General features: G+C 35.0%; 1 long non-coding RNA gene across 1 annotated transcript; it reads left to right on the forward strand.

The window, feature by feature from the left end:
• Positions 1-1,239: 1,239 nt before the first annotated feature.
• On the forward strand, positions 1,240-13,995 carry LOC138713287 (uncharacterized). Its single transcript, XR_011335820.1, has 3 exons — positions 1,240-1,302; positions 4,934-5,186; positions 13,838-13,995. It is a non-coding gene; the product is annotated as an uncharacterized lncRNA (long non-coding RNA).
• The last annotated feature ends 5,472 nt before the right edge of the window (positions 13,996-19,467 follow it).

Consider the following 19,467-nt stretch of genomic DNA (forward strand, 5'->3'; position numbering starts at 1 on the left):
TTTCCCCGGTTTTCCCTCAACCCCATATGAGCAAATGCTGGTAACTTTCGATGCTGGACCCCGGACTCATTTCACCGGCATTATCACCTCCATCTCATTAAGACGCTAAATAACCTAAGATGTTGATAAAGCGTCATAAAACAACCTACTAAAAAAAAAGATTCCTGGTACGGACCATAGTAAATAATGTTTACAGAAGGCACTGAAACCTCCTAATATTATGCAATCAAAGCTGAAATAAGTTCAACAGATTGCTGTAATTCTAGGCATTTAATACAGAAAGGAGTGAGTCAAAACTGTCATTGGAAAAACTCACTGATTTCAACGGAATGTATGGCAGATTCGTATTGAAGCGTCGCCGAATATGGGTTTATAAGAAAAAATTGTTCCATTTGACGCCATTTATCACATCTCAAAGTTTGTCACACACTCACCCGAACACCCTGTATATACACAAGATTGAACATTCGTAGTTCGGCTAGCAGAGCACTGGCTTGATGACTACAGATCCAGGTTTGAATCCCTGTGATGATGGAGTCTTATTTGTGGTGGACAAAGCCAGGGTTCCTGAGGGTTTCATATATCTATAGACTGGCATTCTACGAAAGTTGGAACACACAGTCCTTCTTTAAAGAAATGCTGTTATCAACTTAAGCCCTTAAGATCTGAATTTATATTAAAAAAAATTGAAAAAAAACTGGTCACATAATCATTCTGGGGATTCAAAATTCCCAACTCAAGTCTTCAGAGAAAATCAAAATTTGGGGACAATTTTGACCCTTGCGGCCACAAAATTTTAAAATTTATATTTAATTCAGGTATAGAAATGTTTCAAGAATGACATTCTCCATTTCTATCACACTGAATTTTTCAAAACATTTAAAATTATCGAAGACATCCCAAAAAAGAAAAAAAAAGAAACAATGTACTCTATAATGTACATCAGGCCTGAAGGGGTTAATTTTCTATTAATCCACATACGTGTAAATCATTGTAATAGATACATAGGTATTTTAAATTTATTCTCAGGATAAGTAAGTTTTATAAAAAAAAAAAACCTTAGTGCTGATTTATAACGCTAGTTTAATTTTTTAGTGATCGGTAAATTCAACTAATATTAGTTTAAATCATTGTGTTATTAAACATGAAATATTGCCATTTAATCTGTCATACCAATAGCGTGATTGATTTGCTGTCACTTATCAAGGAAATAAAAACGAGTGCGCAGTATAAGAATTTAGGATAAATAACAGACATTCCCTGGATACGGAGTACTCAGTTTGTCAGAAGATACCAGAGAAGGTGAGTTCCAGCTTAATATTTTGTTATAAAGTTATTTCAATTGAATTGAGGAAGCATAAATGAAAATAACCCTTTCATTGAATTTCGTATGTGAAACAGTGTTAGTTGGGAGATAGGAGGGAAAAAGAGCTTTGAGGAGGCAGAGATGTAGATGGGAGGATAATATTAAAATGGATTTGAGGGAGTGGGATATGATGATAGAGACTGGATTAATCTTGCACAGGATAGGGACCGATGGTGGGCTTATGTGAGGGCGACATTGAACCTACGGGCTCGTTAAAAGCCATTTGTAAGTAGGTTTGTTGTAAGTTGTATGTGTATATCACCTCGCACAAAGAAGCACATGGAGATGTTGTGACGGTATAGTTTATATTTTGTAAATCGACAAGATACTGAGATACTGGTAATAGATAATTTGTGTATAAATTATCTACCAAATAATGATAATAATAAATAGTAGGAATAATAATAATAATAATAATAATAATAATAATAATAATAATAATAATAACTTTGCTCTCAAATATGCGATTAGTTAGGTCCAGGACAACAGAGAGGGTTTGGAATTGAACGGGTTACATCAGTTTCTTGTCCATGCGGATGACGTGAATATGTTAGGAGAAAATCCACAAACGATTAGGGAAAACACGGAAATTTTACTTGAAGCAAGTAAAGTGATAAGTTTGGAAGTAAATCCCGAAAAGACAAAGCATATGATTATGTCTCCTGACCAGAATATTGTACGAAATGGAAATATAAAAATTGGAGATTTATCCTTTGAACAGGTGGAAAAATTTAAATACCTTGGAACAACAGTGACAAATATAAATGGTACTCAGAAGGAAATTAAACGCAGAATAAATAAGGGAAATGCTTGTTATTATTCGGTTGAGAAGCTTTTGTCATCTAGTCTGCTGTCAAAAAGTCATGAAGTTAGAATTTATAAAACTGCTATATATTACCGGTTGTTCTGTATGGTTGTGAAACTTGGACTGTCACTTTGAGAGAGGAACAGAGATTAAGGGTGCTTGAGAATAAGGTTCTTAGGAAAATATTTGTGGCTAAGAGGGATGAAGTTACAGGGAAATGGAAAAAGTTACATAACGTAGAACTGCATATAATTTATCCTTCACCCGACATTATTAGGAACATGAAATCAGACGTTTGAGATGGGCAGGGCATGTAGAGCGTATGGGCGAATCCAGAAATGCATATAGTGTGTTAGTCGGGAGGTCGGAGGGAATAAGACTTTTGGGGAGGCCGAGACGTAGATGGGAGCGTAATATAAAAATGGATTTGAGAGAGGTGGGATATGATGGTAGAGACTGGATTAATCTTGCTCATGATAGGGATCGATGGCGGGCTTATGTGAGAGCGGCAATGAACCTCAGGGTTCCTTAAAACCCATAATAATATTAATAATAATAATAATAATAATAATAATAATAATAATAATAATAATAATAATAATAATAATAATAATAATAGCAAAATGTAGAGGTGTTTAGTTACATGTAATTCGAAGAGTTAAACAATTACAATTTAGTGTTAAATAAGACAATTTGGATCAAAGAAGTGATATTTCATAATGAAAATTGATATATTATGAAAAATAAAAATAATATTCCACAAAAGTTATATTTCAAGAATTTTCATATTCTAGAGACGAAAGGCAATCTGTGTAACAAACAGCTTTTGAAAGTAGTCAATGTCTGAAGCCCCTTTATACAATATCACTCATGTTTACAAAATAAGTAGACTACAGTAATCTGAAATAAAATACCTTGCATTACAACACACACCACTGTACATAATAGTGTAAATAATGTTTGATCAATGTAGGCCTACATTCTTTATCATAGTGTAAATAATAAAAATAGCATATTATAGTGTACACAGTTTAAAAAATATAAATTATAAATAATAATGTAATTGTTAAAGTGGTCAAGTTCAGAAACCTGCAAAAAAGTATTTTCATTAATCCACTCGTTTAGGCGATTCAAGAATTTTCTACCCTTTTCCCTGAAAAAGATGTTAGTGCAAACACTCGTGATGCCCCACTTCGATTACTGTGACCTAAGCGTTACTTCGGCGCAGAGACTACAACGTGTTCATAATATGTGCGTCCGTTTCGTCTGCAATATTCGCCGGGCTGATCACGTAACACCATCCCTCGAAATGTTGTCCTGGCTCCGTCTAGAAGATCGCAGAAAAATCCACTGTCTTTCCCTCCTCTTTCACGTATTACATTTCTCCACTCCTGTCTATCTTGCGTCTCGTTTTCAAAATTTATGCACCCATCATAACCTAGACACACGATCACAACACTCCTCAATATTATCCATTTCCTACCACCGAACATCCTCATATTCATCCTCTTTCTCTGTGGCTGTTCCTTGACTTTAGAATTCCCTACCGAATAATGTCAGGGACTGTCAGACATCAAACCAATTTAAGAATAGACTAGGGAAATATTTTTCTAACAATTCTTGTTAACAATGATAGCTGTTTCAAGTTTCTCAATGTTTAATGTTTATATATACACAAAATAAATATTTAAGTTATCTCATTATTATTATTATTATTATTATTATTATTATTACTACTACTATTTCTTACCAATGTTTATTATTATCTCACTAACATTACTTATCCAACTTTCATTATTTACTTTCATGTTGTTTTCTGGTCTAGATATTAATGTAATAACTATGTAGCCAATTGTATTAGAATTAGAGTCTTGCTGGGCGGAAGAGAAGGCCTACTGGCCTTAGCTCTGTTAGGTTAAATAAATAAATAATTAAACTACTGCTGCTGCTGCTGCTACTGCTACTACTACTACTACTACTACTTATAATACTATTCCTTACCAATGTTTATTATTGTCTCACTAACATTACTTATCCAACTTTCATTATTTACTTTCATGTTGTTTTATGGTCTAGACATTAATGTAATAACTATGTAGCCAATTGTATTAGAATTAGAGTCTTGCTGGGCGAAAGAGAAGGCCTACTGGCCTTAGCTCTGTCAGGTTAAATAAATAAATAATTAAACTACTACTACTGCTGCTGCTGCTGCTGCTACTACTACTACTACTACTACTACTACTACTACTACTACTACTACTCCTGCTGCTGCTACTGCTACTGCTACTGCTGCTGCTGCTCTACTACTACTACTACTACTACTACTACTACTACTACTACTACTACTACTACTACTACTACTATTCCTTACCAATGTTTATTATTGTCTCACTAACATTACTTATCCAACTTTCATTATTCAGTTTCATGTTGTTTTATGGTCTAGATATTAATGTAATAACTATGTAACCAACTGTATTCAATTAGAATTAGAGTCTGGCTGGGCGGAAGAGAAGGCCTACTGGCCTTTGCTCTGCCAGATTAAATAAATAAATAATTAAGTTATTATTATTATTATTATTATTATTATTATTATTATTATTATTATATAAGCCCTCTTGTTCGCTTGCTACACACACGCAATCATCCGTTACAGTAAACACTCTAGTAATACTCAATCTTGTAGCCTCCTGGGGCAAAGTAGCCTATTGATTAGTTTTAGTTATTTCTTTTCATTTAAATCATGTTATTCCCTTTTACAGGCTTATAGTCAGACTTCCACGAGTTGACAATGTTCAAGCAGATCGTCATTTTGTTCGTTGTTGTGGTGATGCTGGGCGTGGCTGTGGTCAACGTAGAAGGTGAATGCGAAGACTTCACGAGAAATCCTCTATGCCCTGCCAACCCGCCCGCAAGTCCATGTTCCATAACATGCAAAGAAAATGTTGCCTGCTTTGGAGGCATGTGTTGTCCTACTTCATGTGGGGGGACGTACTGCTATACAACAGGACGGAAGTAAGTATAAACTTACTGGTTGTTTAGGAATGGTACTCCAGTAATATCCAACCTCTGCGTAAATACGAGATACTTAAAGAAAATTGTTATGTCATGAAAATGACACATACAGTAGAGCGTCTCGTTTAGGCGCAGTGAAAGCGTAAACGAAGTGCAGGTAACGTGTGGGAGGAGGACGAGCCGTACGATAAACACGAGGGCTGCACAAGGTTTTAGTTACAACATTTATGGTGAAGCATTAATTGAAATTATATTTTTCGAAAACACACAAAACAAAAGAATGCAAATTGCATAACTTTATCACATACACATTTTAACAAACAAGCAATAAAATTGTAACTTCAACTAATAATGTCGTGAAAAGAAAATCGTAACTGTAAAACAAAGTCAAGAAATACAGCAACCACAAAAAAAAAATCAAACATAACTAACCTCCTTATGGCAGCCATCTTCGTAAAATTTGGAAATCCTTGAAGCCACTGTCTTATTCGGTTTGCTTTGTCACCACTGCACTGACATGGAAACTGAACTCGACTAAAAAAAAAAAAGCCTGTAAGCCTTTACATAATTTCGAAATTCTTAGCGTATTTTAATTACTAAACTGTCGGTTACGTGCTTTGTCTATGAATTTGGGTAGATTAAAAAAAATCAGTAATAGAAGCGCTCCTCCACTCATAGAGATAGAGATAGAGATAGAGATAGAGATAGAGATAGAGATAGAGAGAGAGAGAAGGAGAGAGAGGATGAAAGAGGGAAATAGAAAAAGTGGAAAGTCATTGTAGTTGTTACAACGTAGAACTTGGATTTTTTTAAATAGCGTTTTGCAAAGAAGGTATGGAAATAAAAATTTCGCTGTCTAGTTTGAAATAGGCAAATATAGGTAAAAACTTCAAAATAAGCTGTTTAGCCACTTTCAAATAGAATTTTTTTTAAATATAAACTTTCTTGAAACTTGTAAATACTAAGTTCCAAAGTTATACGTTATCAGTAGAAAAACTGAATTCTCCTCCCCTCCCCTCCCCCTAGATATCCGCCGTCTATTCATAAGAATGTGAAAAATTATTCGTAGTACATGTGAGGCGTTCAGAGTTAAAGTGTATCAAGTCCATGAGACATAGTTTTGAGATATTAGGACTTAAAGTTGACTTGCTCTAGTGGATTATCTAATTTCACTAGCAATAATTTTATTGCTCCATTCTCAAATTCTAGATTTATAAAATATAAACAATTCTGATGTAAATTGATGCAACGCTTTGGTGACTTGATCCACTTTGACTCAGAACATCGTGAACAAAATAATCTGAGCCAAAAGTGACTGGTGTCACCTACCGGCGAATGCTTGGAATTAAGACTTGATCCATTACTGCTCGGAAAAGTTCCAACTTCAGATAATCAGAAAATGAATTAAACTCGATTTATGAAAATTTGTGACTTGATCCACTTTAGCTCTGAACGTCCCATGTATTGTATTACAAGATTTTAACGACCTTGTAGAGGATATTATATCAACAAGACAAGTAATATGTTATGCGCATTTGATGCGAATGAATGACGAAAGATTGCCAAAGATGGCATATGATAGGATTCTATCATGGAGAAGCAAAAGAGGAAAACCAATGACAACATGGAAAAAGGGCATTCCGGAAGTGATGGAAAGAAGACAGTTAAGACAGTGATGTCAAAGCAAGCGCATTTTTTTTTACCTTGACGTCGTGCGCGGGCATCAAGCGCTAGACATGGAAGGAAGAATAAGCAGCCTGTTGACTTAAGTAAACAGTGGTGCACAAACTTCAAAGGGAACGTATAGCTTCTTTCTGTTTGATATTATCTATATTGTCAGTAAAACTAAAGTACTAACACCAATTTCTTAATATTTCAGTTGTGTTTTAAACGTTAATAACAAAATAAAGAGTTAAGAAGGAATATTCACATAAATTTCATAGTAGTACAACTATACTGTACTAAGCGGATGAAAGACATCATGTGATGTGATATCCCCCCCGAAAAAGAGATTGAGTATGACATAGTAAGTTGGAATTGATATTGATGGTATCTTTAGCCTTATAAAAGTAATCAATAAACTAATCAAAACAATATTATACTTACTTACTTACAAATGGCTTTTAAGGAACCCGAAGGTTCATTGCCGCCCTCACATAAGCCCGCCAGCGGTCCCTATCCTGTGCAAGATTAATCCAGTCTCTATCATCATATCCCACCTCCCTCAAATCCATTTTAATATTATCCTCCCATCTACGTCTCGGCCTCCCTAAAGGTCTTTTTCCCTCCGGTCTCCCAACTAACACTCTATATGCATTTCTGGATTCGCCCATACGTGCTACATGCCCTGCCCATCTCAAACGTCTGGATTTAATGTTCCTAATTATGTCAGGTGAAGAATACAATGCGTGCAGTTCTGTGTTGTGTAACTTTCTCCATTCTCCTGTAACTTCATCCCGCTTAGCCCCAAATATTTTCCTAAGCACCTTATTCTCAAACACCCTGAACCTATGTTCCTCTCTCAGAGTGAGAGTCCAAGTTTCACAACCATACAGAACAACCGGTAATATAACTGTTTTATAAATTCTAACTTTCAGATTTTTGGACAGCAGACTGGTTGATAAGAGCTTCTCAACCGAATAATAACACGCATTTCCCATATTTATTCTGCGTTTGATTTCCTCCCGAGTGTCATTTATATTTGTTACTGTTGCTCCAAGATATTTGAATTTTTCCACCCCTTCGAAGGATTATAGTACAACACCAATATTAATAATATTAGTACAATATTATAGTACAATATTATAGTACAAAGCAAAGTTACCTAGGTACTGTATATGTTTTAAGTGTAACTAATATTCCATAACAAAACTTTTATCACATGCTTTTAGGGTGATATTGGTGAGCAACTTCCTATCATCAGAATATTAAATTATTTTCTCGAATATATTATTTTATTATTATTTTAATGTACCGAAGTACATATGATATTTCCATGCGTAAATCACTTCGTGATTTAAGACGGCGCTTATTCCGTCGGATCCCGGCCAACTAGTCACTCATATCGAGTGCACCTCAGCACATGTGTGGACTTCGGTCCTGCGTTCATAGACATCTATGACGTAGTGCAGAGGGCGGCCATTAGAGGGAACCCAAGAGTTGGAGCTTAATCTGAGACGATTCTAACCGGCGTCGGAGTTGTATCCGGTGTGGCTTAGTGGATAAAGCATCAGCACGTAGAGCTGAAAACCCGGGTTCAAATCCCGGCGCCGGAGAGAATTTTTCTCCGTTCCATTACTCTTTCATCGTATTTTCTCGAAGCCTACTGCAGCTATAGAGCTGACATTTTTACAACACATGGGCACATATCTGTTGCTAATGATGTAACAGTAGTTGCTTTGTTAATTCATTTCTTTACAAACATTTTCCATGAGAATATTTTCAAAATTTGTAATACGCTATCTTCAGTAATACGTATTTACGGTATATTAGATTTACGAAAACATTGTTTCAGTACCTGTAAGGCTACTAAATAAATAGTCCTATATCTGAAAATTTCAGTTTTCTATAAAAAAAAAGTTGAGAAAATATTCCTTTTGAATAAAAAAAACAAACTTGTGAAAAATGAGCATTAAAATTAGAACTTACATTCTTAAAATGCACTTATACTTCTCAGACAAATGTAAAAATTAACATGGATACAGTTTTAATAAGTTCTCTTCCCTTTATCTATTGAATCAGTGCTGGCCATCCCTGTATATAGCTCGACCAAGCGGCATAATATACTATCTTTTTCGTCTGTCTCTTTCCTCTCCTGAGCTCTAAAGCGCGCGCTTGCGTCTATGGGCATCAATTGACATGACTGCAGTTAAGAGAAGGACAATTGTTGGATAGAGGAGAGTGGTTTCTTATAGTAGGCCTACGAGAAATTGACTGATTTGGCTTTCAGAAGATGTTAATATACACTGTAAACTGACTGAAAGACAACAACAATAATAATAATAATAATAATAATAATAATAATAATAATAATAATAATAATAATAATAATAATAATAATAATAATAACACTTGTCAATCAACAAACATCAACAATGAAGCTAAACATTCGAGAGAAATCCCTCTCAAAAATATGAACTTGGTCTTTACTTTAATGATATTGAAAATCAGATAATCCTTTATTACAAAGAGTGGCCCATACCGGTCAGAATTAGGCCTATGTGTTAGAATTCAGATTGTACAGGAGCATCATTTTATTTTTACTTCAATTTTTATTGTACCTGAGTTTTTGAATGTACTTCACTCCCACCCCTTCTACTAATGAAGTTCAATCGTCCTCCACACAGATCCAAGACCGCATATACAGTCACAGTAGCCTTACGGTCATAGTAAACAGTACGTTCCAAAAATATGTTCGCGTTTTCCAGTGACGAAAGAGCTTTCAATATTGAATCATTTTCGCACAGGTACCTACTGTCGTCCGTTTGCCTATGTCGCATCCCGGTTTCCCCCACCAGCTTTTATTCGCCAGCTAGTGGCTGAGCTGTCTTAGCTCTTTTCTGAGAACATTAATTTCTGTTGGGAATTTGACGTCTACGTAATATTATACAACTGTTTAAAATAACTGAAATAAAAGGGCTTCGTTAAGTAATTAACTGCCACGTGATTTCCTCCCTTTCTACGACCCTGCGACATAACCACTTGGACGGACTGTAGATAGCATGTCTGAGTAATTTTATCTTTTCGGATCGGGCAGAAGTGAAGATTGAATTTACAGTACGTAATGTACTCTTTTATAGAGTAGGTACAGAATTATTTCAACATGAGTTACTAGTACGAAGGACGAAACTGGTAATTGGGATTAGGTACAATAGTCTATAGTGCGATAATATGCACATTAGAACTGAAGCCTGAATCGAAATGAACGGTCACCATTTTCAAAAATGTGTTTAAATATCCATATTATGATTATTTTTCAATTTAACTTCCATATTATAAGCTAATGTGCTGTAGGCAGTATAATATATACTACATAATGAATACGTCCACATGGACAGCTCAGTTCGTGAGTAAAAACACTCATTGTTAATACTGTACTGTATTTTGATTAAACAAAAACCTAATGAAAATGATCAAACTCAAAATCGCGATATTTCCTAGTTTACGTAAATGGATGAACTACTTTTCTTCCCTCCTATACCTAGTAAAGTGATTTGTTTGTATACTACGCCAGTATCATCGAACTCCAGTCGTGGAAGAGGATAGCAAACAGCGTTGATCCAAAGGTATAGCCAAGTTAATATTAAAAATGTTAGTAAAAATAAAATGATGTCCCTGTATAAGATGAGGCGTACTATTCATCAAAACAACGTCAGTGATAAGCACATATCTCGGACGACTCCAGCTGCTATTTGAATTCGTACGACAAGATTCCTTTTGTGCCTAGTACACCAGGGTTTTCATGTACCCCCAAGAAAAAGGAATCCAATGGTGTTAGGCCAGGTGAGTTCGACATTCCATAACCAGGCGATGCACAAAAAGTATCGAAGTTGGTGGCAGCCATTTGGAGCACCTTCTGTAGTTGATTAAAATGCTGATTACTTACAGTATTTCAATTGTATTTTTTACTTCTTTCCTAGCTTTTGTGATCTGTATTGCCTACGTCCTCCTCCATGCTTCAGAGACGCTAGCACGTAAAGAGTTTCTGTACATACAGTAGGTAATGGGTTTATTAACAAAATATGATCACATGGTACCCATCTACCTACTACCGAGCCTTCTAACGTATTTTTTTTACACACTGCATTATTTCAGTTGTCACAGATTACAGTGAATCATCAGACAACCTAGTAAAGTTGTCAGTTACGAATATAATACTGGGCTATTATTTGGAATTAATAGATTCTTGACTTACCCACGGTTTCGCCAGTTTTCTTCTGGGTTCCCAGTTAAATATAGGGTTGGTGCTTAACAGTGCCTATGGCCACTTCTTCTCAGATCAATTCTTGTACGTCAATAATTATTCAGAATGATTCCTATAGTGAATCATTCCTCCGGTTCACGCAATGAAATAACATTAAACACGTATAAATTCCACTGCCCTGAATAACTTGATATCGCCGTGTTTCTCAGTCACCAACTGATCGAATGTAAACCTATTGTAGGCTACCTCTAGCGTCTAGCGGAAGGAGTCACTAGTGTTTGTTAACACCGGCAATAGAGTTCGTAGCGTCGAATAGGTAAACAGAGGACGTCGTTTTGAAACGAATAATATAACTTATAGCTAGACCGCGGATCTTCAGAAAAAAAAAAAAAACGATAACGTATAGCTTCGAGACTTAAGGCTGGTTCACAATAAACCGGGAACGGAAACGACAAAAAGAACGAGAACGGAAATAATGTTAAAATAAATGTATTTAAATGTGAGCATTCACAGTTGTAAATTGTGAATACTCACATTTAAATACATTTATTTTAACAATATTTCCGTCCTCATTCTTGTTGTCGTTTCCGTTCCCGGTTTATTGTGAACCAGCCTTTAGTATTTACACGTTTCATGAACATTTATATTTAAAAATGTTATTTGAGAGTGCCAAGCAGTTGTTAGGCCTATTCCAAATTTATAAACCTTATTTTACATATAGTATATTAGGGTTATAGTTTAAATTAATCATATTAACAAATAAATAATTATAGCCTAATCATAACAAATATACACTTATAGACTAATCATAACAACATATAGACATATTGTATATAGAGTAATTAAATTAAAGTTTTCAATATATGAGATGTATGAACTCAATGAAGCGTTTGTAGCAACAGTTCTTTTGGAAAACATTACATATACTGTATGTTATTCATAGGTTATTTTAAAATTTACAGCATGTGCAGTCAGGTATTGTCTTAGCATATAAAATACCACAACATTAATCTTTTCAAGTCTTATTAATATTTACAAATTCGCAATTTCTTTTCCTTCCCCTTTTAATGGAGGAAGTTACATAACGCAGAACTGCACGCATTGTATTCGTCATCTAACATAATTAGAAATACTATTCAATCCAGACGTTTGAGATGGGCAGGGCATGTAGCACGTATGGGTGAATTCAGAAATGTATATAGAGTGTTAGTGTTAGTTGTATGACCTGAGGGAAAAATAACTTTGGGGAGGCCGAGACGTAGATGGGAGGATAATATTAAAATAGATTTGAGGGAAGTGTAATATGATGGTGGGGACCGGATTAATCTTGCACAGGACAGGAACCGAGGGCGGGCTTATGTGACGGCGGCTATGAACCTCTGGGTTCTCTAGAAGCCATTTGTAAATAAGGTCTCTTTTAACATGTGTGATTCAAATAAATTTAATTATCATTAATCCTAACATTTTATGTAATATCATTTCAATTTGCATTCAAATAAGTACCGAAATTTCAGTTTTTAGTATATAAAAGGTACAGCATACACACTAAACAACTTCAAACTTAGGCAAGAAATTATATTTAAAATTTACTAATGAACATTAAGAAATAAAATAAAGAGACAGAGACGGAAAAAGTTTGAATTTAAATACTATTATAGTCACAATCATGCCATGGTATGAAAGAAAAATTTCACAACCTCGAGCGGGATTCTAACCTGCGACTTCCTGTACTCTAGTCAGGCGCTCTACCACTGAGCTATCGAGTTCGTCTCACGCCAAAGGCTCGGAATTATCCTTTCATACTGGCGACTCTGTTATAGAGTACTGTCCATAGCGTCTGATCTAGTCAGCACTGCTTATGGGTGGGAAGGAACTTTACAAATGTAATCTTCATCTTACGATGTTGGATGACGTCATCCAACATCGTAAGATGAAGATGACATTTGGAAAAAGTGTGTTTCACTTGTACTCTTCTTGATTACAGTATACTAACAAATATTTTCCAAAATTCTCAATAGTGAAGTTTTTTCTCTTGTCTCTCAAAACACATTTGAAGGAAGAAAATGTTCTTTCGTCCGAAGATGATGTCACGAGTGCAAAATTCTTTTCTCCCACTGAAGCAGGTCCCCACGGTAACTGACAATTAACACTTTCCCCCTGAAGAATGGAGCACACATTTTTCCATTTTTTCAAACTCTGGATTCCTCTGCATTACTTTATTCAGTTTCATTGCGACAGCTTCACCCACAGGTCCTGGTAATTATTTATTTAGAAGCGAATTAATCACACCAATAAATTGTATCTTACAGTTGTAATGAAGAAGATTTCATGTATTCAATAGATTTTGGATGTTCACTGAAGTATGTTTGCAGGAAAGCAGGAGCCACAGATGTTTTCACTGTTAAGCACATATTTTGCTCTATGGATAGATGCAGAATCCTCGACATTGAAAGAGTTCACAAGTTCCTTTATTCCATTAACGTGCTGTGCATAATACTGAGCAGCGGACAACGTATTCCCCATCGTGTAAACACTGGCTCTGGTGGAAGTGGAACTATTCGCAAAATTTCCCCAAATTTCTCAATTCAGAGAGGGCTTTTCAGAAAAATTTTGTTCTCACAGGAAATGAGTGTGGAAACATCTGATAACTGTCCCCTAATCTCTTCTGCCACACGATGGTAGGGTCTATATTAAATTAAACTAACGCATCTATTTGTGATTTTTACAGATAACTACGATCCATAGGACTTCACATAGGACTATGCAGATCTTCAGAATCATCTTAAATGAAAATACAACGTTTCAAGCCATGATAAATTTAAAAAATAAATAAATAAAAAATTGTGTGATCTTGTAGCTCAATAAATGATCTGTTAATAGCCTAAATGTGTATATAGGTCTACTGTTATACGTGAATACTCTGCGTATATTTTTTCCTGAATTTAGCGAAGAAAAATTGGAGTGCGCACATGATTTGAAATAAGGTTGGCGCTTCACCTCAGACACTGGATCCCTAATCATTACGTAGGATTAATTTCTTGTAAATAAAACACAAATTACAGCCTATTTAATTTTTTTTAGTTTTTCTTTTTAATTTTTCTCTCCAAAAATTAAGGTGCGTGGATTATTCAATGGTGCGGTGTATTCGCGTATATACGATATTTTTAATTTATTACTAAAGTTATTAAATGTTAAATATAGTGGAATGTTAAAGATGACAGAAAAGTACATTTTCTTGTCTTCTAATATAACGGAATTTCTTATGCAAAATCTTATAGTTTACTCTGAAAAAAGAGTTGCAACAGAAGAAACCTTCTACAAATTCTCGACAGGAAATCTTTGCACAAACATTTATATAATTTATAAAATCTGAATTACTAAAAACATGTACCGGTAAGTATCATTTCCTCTATTATGGTAGAATAGTAATTTTGTTGTGACTTGAATGTGTGTTATGTTAGGAGTAACAGGATGGACTTCGTCAAGGTGAGTATATCTGGGTAGAAAGGATCGTATGACACGCATCACTACAACGGAACACCTTAGGGTACGTACACGTTGGAGCGACGATGAACGATAAAAGAAGCAGCGATGCTATATCAGAGAGAATTAAAACATGCATTGTTATTGAGGTGTGCATATTGGAGTAACGATAAAAGCGAAGATACACGATAAAAGCGACGAAAAAGAAAAGTTCCATTTTCTTCGCTCTTGTCGTTTATATGATCTCTGATTAAGATAATATTAATCTGTATAATTACCGATGGTTATCAATATATCCGAATATTAATCGATTTATTATAATTTTGGCATATTATATTAATTATTGTAGATATTGGCAAATTGATCAGTTGTGTATTTATTCGTCATATGTTATGTGATCACAAGAACCAGTCACAACACAACGAATTTATACTGTCTTTGGGATGAGAAACGGGTTTAATTTTATATATATTTAAGTTATATTAACCTTGAACTTAGCAGCTGATATTTCCTGTTTATCGTCTTTCATTAAGTGTATGCATAGAATATCTTCTACTGATAAATCAAAATGTTCGCTTCTCGCGTCCTCGTTGCCCCGATATGAACACTTGATTCTTTGATAATACCAAAGCGTCGCTAGATCGATTCTTTCTTCGTTTATCGTTGCTCCAACGTGCACGTACCCTAAGATAGAATGTACTCTCTGCAGAGAAGTGAAATCTATACCAGTAATAAACAAAAACTATCTAAAATAGTGCAGAGTTTCAACAAATGAAGATCTAACAGATTACTACTGGAATATAAGATGGTTAATAGTAGATCTGAAACAAGTCAGCATTAGCAACCAGTCAAGTTAATAATAATAATAATAATAATAATAATAATAATAATAATATCATGCACTTTCAGTTTTCAACACTATTGCATTAAGATTTAAACAAGAACAGAGTTTATAGCCTATTGGTCAAGTGTAGAGCCTTCAAAATATCATATTCAGTTTGTGGAAAATGTCAGCACTAGAGATGAACAAAACTAACTGCCGCTCTCGCTCGCTATGTTCGTTGCATTTGCCTTTCGAGTCTCGTCTCGTCATTCTCGTGCGCTTCGAGTCTTGCTCATCATTCTCGAAATAGCATTTGGTCGGCGTGAAAAGATTTCGTAACTTTGAATAACATACGTCATTGAAATAAATAACATTAAAAATGTTTAAATGAGACAAAAAGACAAAACAGAATAGTATGTTAGTTATCAAAATGTTCTGGTTCTATTATATGATATTACCTATGGTTATATAAATAGAAAAAAAAAACAATTCTCAAATAAATTTGCATTTCTAAGAAACATAAAACATAACTTTAATAATCTTTTTGCTTGAGATTGCACACTTGATCTCGAAGATATAAAAAGAAAATTCCTAGCCTTTTAATAAGGACCTAGTAATTAAATAAAGACTGGGGAACGGATTATTATACACTGAAAGGTAGATATGATATTTCAAATTGACTACTTGATTGTTTATACATATATAATAGTTGCAAAGTAGATAAAAGTTCAGTCAGATATAAACAACTGTGGCGATTCAAGACTGCTTAACGTGCGGGACTTCGGGAGTGATCAATCTCGGCGTCTCGAAACACTCACAAGCAGCCTTTACGTCAACGGCGCGATGTATACAACATTGTCGTGCGGGTTTTCGGTATTGCGGGCGCTGTTAGTCTTGCTTTCTCGATCGTTGTTCATCTCTAGTCAGTACATTTTCTCGAGACATGTTGCAGAGAATCTGGCTTTAAATCGTGTATAAACTGGTAATTCTATGTTACAAATGAGCAGATGTGAAAGTTGACTGACTTCCTTTTTATTTATCAAAACTTGACATACTATAGGAATCAAAGATCTACAAAACAACGCTTACAACCGGTTTAGATTCGACCGGTTAGAGAACATCAGTCAAAGTCAGGCAACCGTCCGAATATTCGATTTTCAACCGATTATCCCTTATGTTTTGCAGGTAGACAGAACACCAGGCGCACTTCATCATACATGAAACCGACATTTTCTGAGTACACAAACGGAGTAACAATTGAAGGAAATTTACTTTGCCTTATTAAAAAAATGTGTTTGCTTGATATAGATCTACAATTATTGATTGAACACTTTAATACATTTATCTTTATAACTAATAGCCCAGATCACATATAGATTGCTCATCCCTATATTAAAATCGGTAGCATTTTGAAGAGAACAACCGCCAGGATCGGCACCCGTCCGCCGTAAACGAACACGAAATAGTAGTACAGTCGCTAATGCAATTCAAATGGGAGTTATGACGTGACTCCTTATGTAACAATTAGATGGCAGCATAGTAAACTTGGCAAAAGTTGTTACAGTCAAAGTCTATAAGGCCGAGCAATCTGGGTATATATGATCTAGCTAGGCTAATACATAAACGAACAAATGAACACTGGTAACAACAAAGTAAATAAGTGTAATGTAGAATATGAAATCTGGCGTATAAAGAAATGCAAGAATAAAATAAATTACAATTACTTACTAAAGAGAAAAGAAAATAAGTACATAGACCTACATTCTAGTGTAATATTTACATTTTAAACTCCAAATGCATACCTCTAAAACAGTAGTTGTTATATAATGCGTTTTAATTACTCTAAAGAGCTGCATTATTATTTCATTAATAAATAATTTTTAAGAAGATAGTGTTATTAACAAAAAGAAAAGTACTCTGAAGCTCAAATGCTTATATTTTCACGAAGCATGTTGTTGCCCTTGAAGGTATTTAACTGTAACAAGTAGACTGGATGAATGAATCAATAATGAATCTATGAATTAATCAACTAAAAAATTAATCAATGAGTCAATCAATCAATCCATACATTAATGTATCAATGAGTCGATGGATGGATGATGGATGAATCGATGGATTATTGATTGATTGGTTGATTGATTGATTGATTGATTGATTGATTGATTGAATGTACTGAGAGGAAGAATTATCAATTAAATGGTAGACCTACACGATGATGAACGCGTCTTTGCAAAGGCTCTTGTAACTCCTGCATGGCTCAATGTTGTCTGCCTTTGCCGTCCACTCATAAAGAATGAGAAACAACTCGAATGTTCGATAAACCGAACTTGAGACACTCCGCGAGATGAGAGAGCTTTGCATACTGACTATAGCGCCAGGCGTTCAATAGCAATACAGTATATAATTTCTATTTTTCGTAACCAGTTGTGCACGACTCTAATAGGAATGATATACGGTATGTCAAAGTTTTCATATCTTTACTGCTTACTTCTTAGGAACAAAATAGATTTCGAGCATTTCAACACAGACACTACATACAGTCCTTCGCATGGGTCATGTGCTGTTGAAAGGTGTCCTGCGCAATAACTGAAAGCATGCTGTCTGCCAGGTATTGTGGTCTTGATTCTCCAGTAAAACTCAATTTGAGTACAGGTACTGATTTCATATGGGCGAACGTGTTGCGTGGTTAGTAGTATTTATATTCCATTGGTGTAGTTTGCTAAGGTGATAAGTGGTTAAATGACAAGTGTTACCGGTACTAGCTTGTCATAACGTCACAACATAAGTAGGATACACTTCTGAACAAAGAATGTTTATGTATGATTTTTATGTGAAAACAAACTCGTGCAGAAGAGGGAGTAAACGACAGTTTAAGTAAATTCCCCAGTGTTACTCCTCCACATAGAAATATTGTGCATAATCTTGTTAATCAGTTTAGGGCAACGAAATCAATTCTGGATAAGATGTCACTGTGTTACCAAGCAGGAACTTGACGAAACTGGAAAAAGATTATAGAACAAAGCCTAAAGAAATATCTGCGATGACTTGCAAAGAAAACAGGAATTTCACAAACCTCGGCTTGGAAAACTACCGAAGTTTTAAAATTAAAACCATATACAGTACGATGTTCAGGAATCGCAGCTATATGACAATGTAAGTGCTTGAATTACTGCAACTGAAAAATTAAGTGATGACCAGGCTTCGAGACTTCGGACCCGATAGTGCAGTTCAGTGGGAAATCAGCATGTCGGAGTACTGAGTACAGTGGTAAAGCGGATAGTGGGTGGGGTACTGTAGAATAAATGCCAACAAATACACACAGGAAAACGCTCTGGATTTGAAGGTTCTGACGAATAATCTGGTTTTCATACAAACCTATTTTCAAACTGTGTCTGAAACTATTACACGGTTAGAAAAGTCAGAGCAAGAGATGCCGGAAGCCCTCAAATTAGTTGGGAAAATGACACAGAGAATTAATGAGACACCAAGTACACCGGTTACTGAACGTTTAAAACAAGTTGAAATCAATTATACGTAAACATAACGGATTGAATATATGGAACATTGAGTAATATAAACAGCAAATTAGTGGACATAGAGTCACCCGAGAATAAAGGACTGTCTCTTAGAGACTGCAATGATGTTAGGTTTTTTTTCATTTTGCTCCTATCACGTCATGCGACGTAGAGCGCAGCTTTTCACAGTACAAACTGTGTTTGGCAGATAACCGAAAAAGATTTACGTTTGAGACACTGAAAATATATCTTGTAGTACATTGCAATTATGTACTGTAACTGCACTTCCTAAATACGACCAATAGGATAAATGAAGAAATTAAAATTGCTACATGTTTATTTCCATCATTAACATTGTGTATAATTAAACACAAATGCTTATAAAAGACAGGAGAATAAATGCTTTTCACATTCTTTTGACATTGTCATTGTGTAATGTATATTTACTTTCAGAATGTACATATGTGTACTTCCCCATATTACCGTACTCTATTCTAAATAGCAACGTTGTTACCTCAACACATCTCTACCTTTCAC

This window comes from Periplaneta americana, chromosome 14 (assembly GCF_040183065.1).
Source record: "Periplaneta americana isolate PAMFEO1 chromosome 14, P.americana_PAMFEO1_priV1, whole genome shotgun sequence".
Lineage (NCBI taxonomy): Eukaryota > Metazoa > Arthropoda > Insecta > Blattodea > Blattidae > Periplaneta > Periplaneta americana.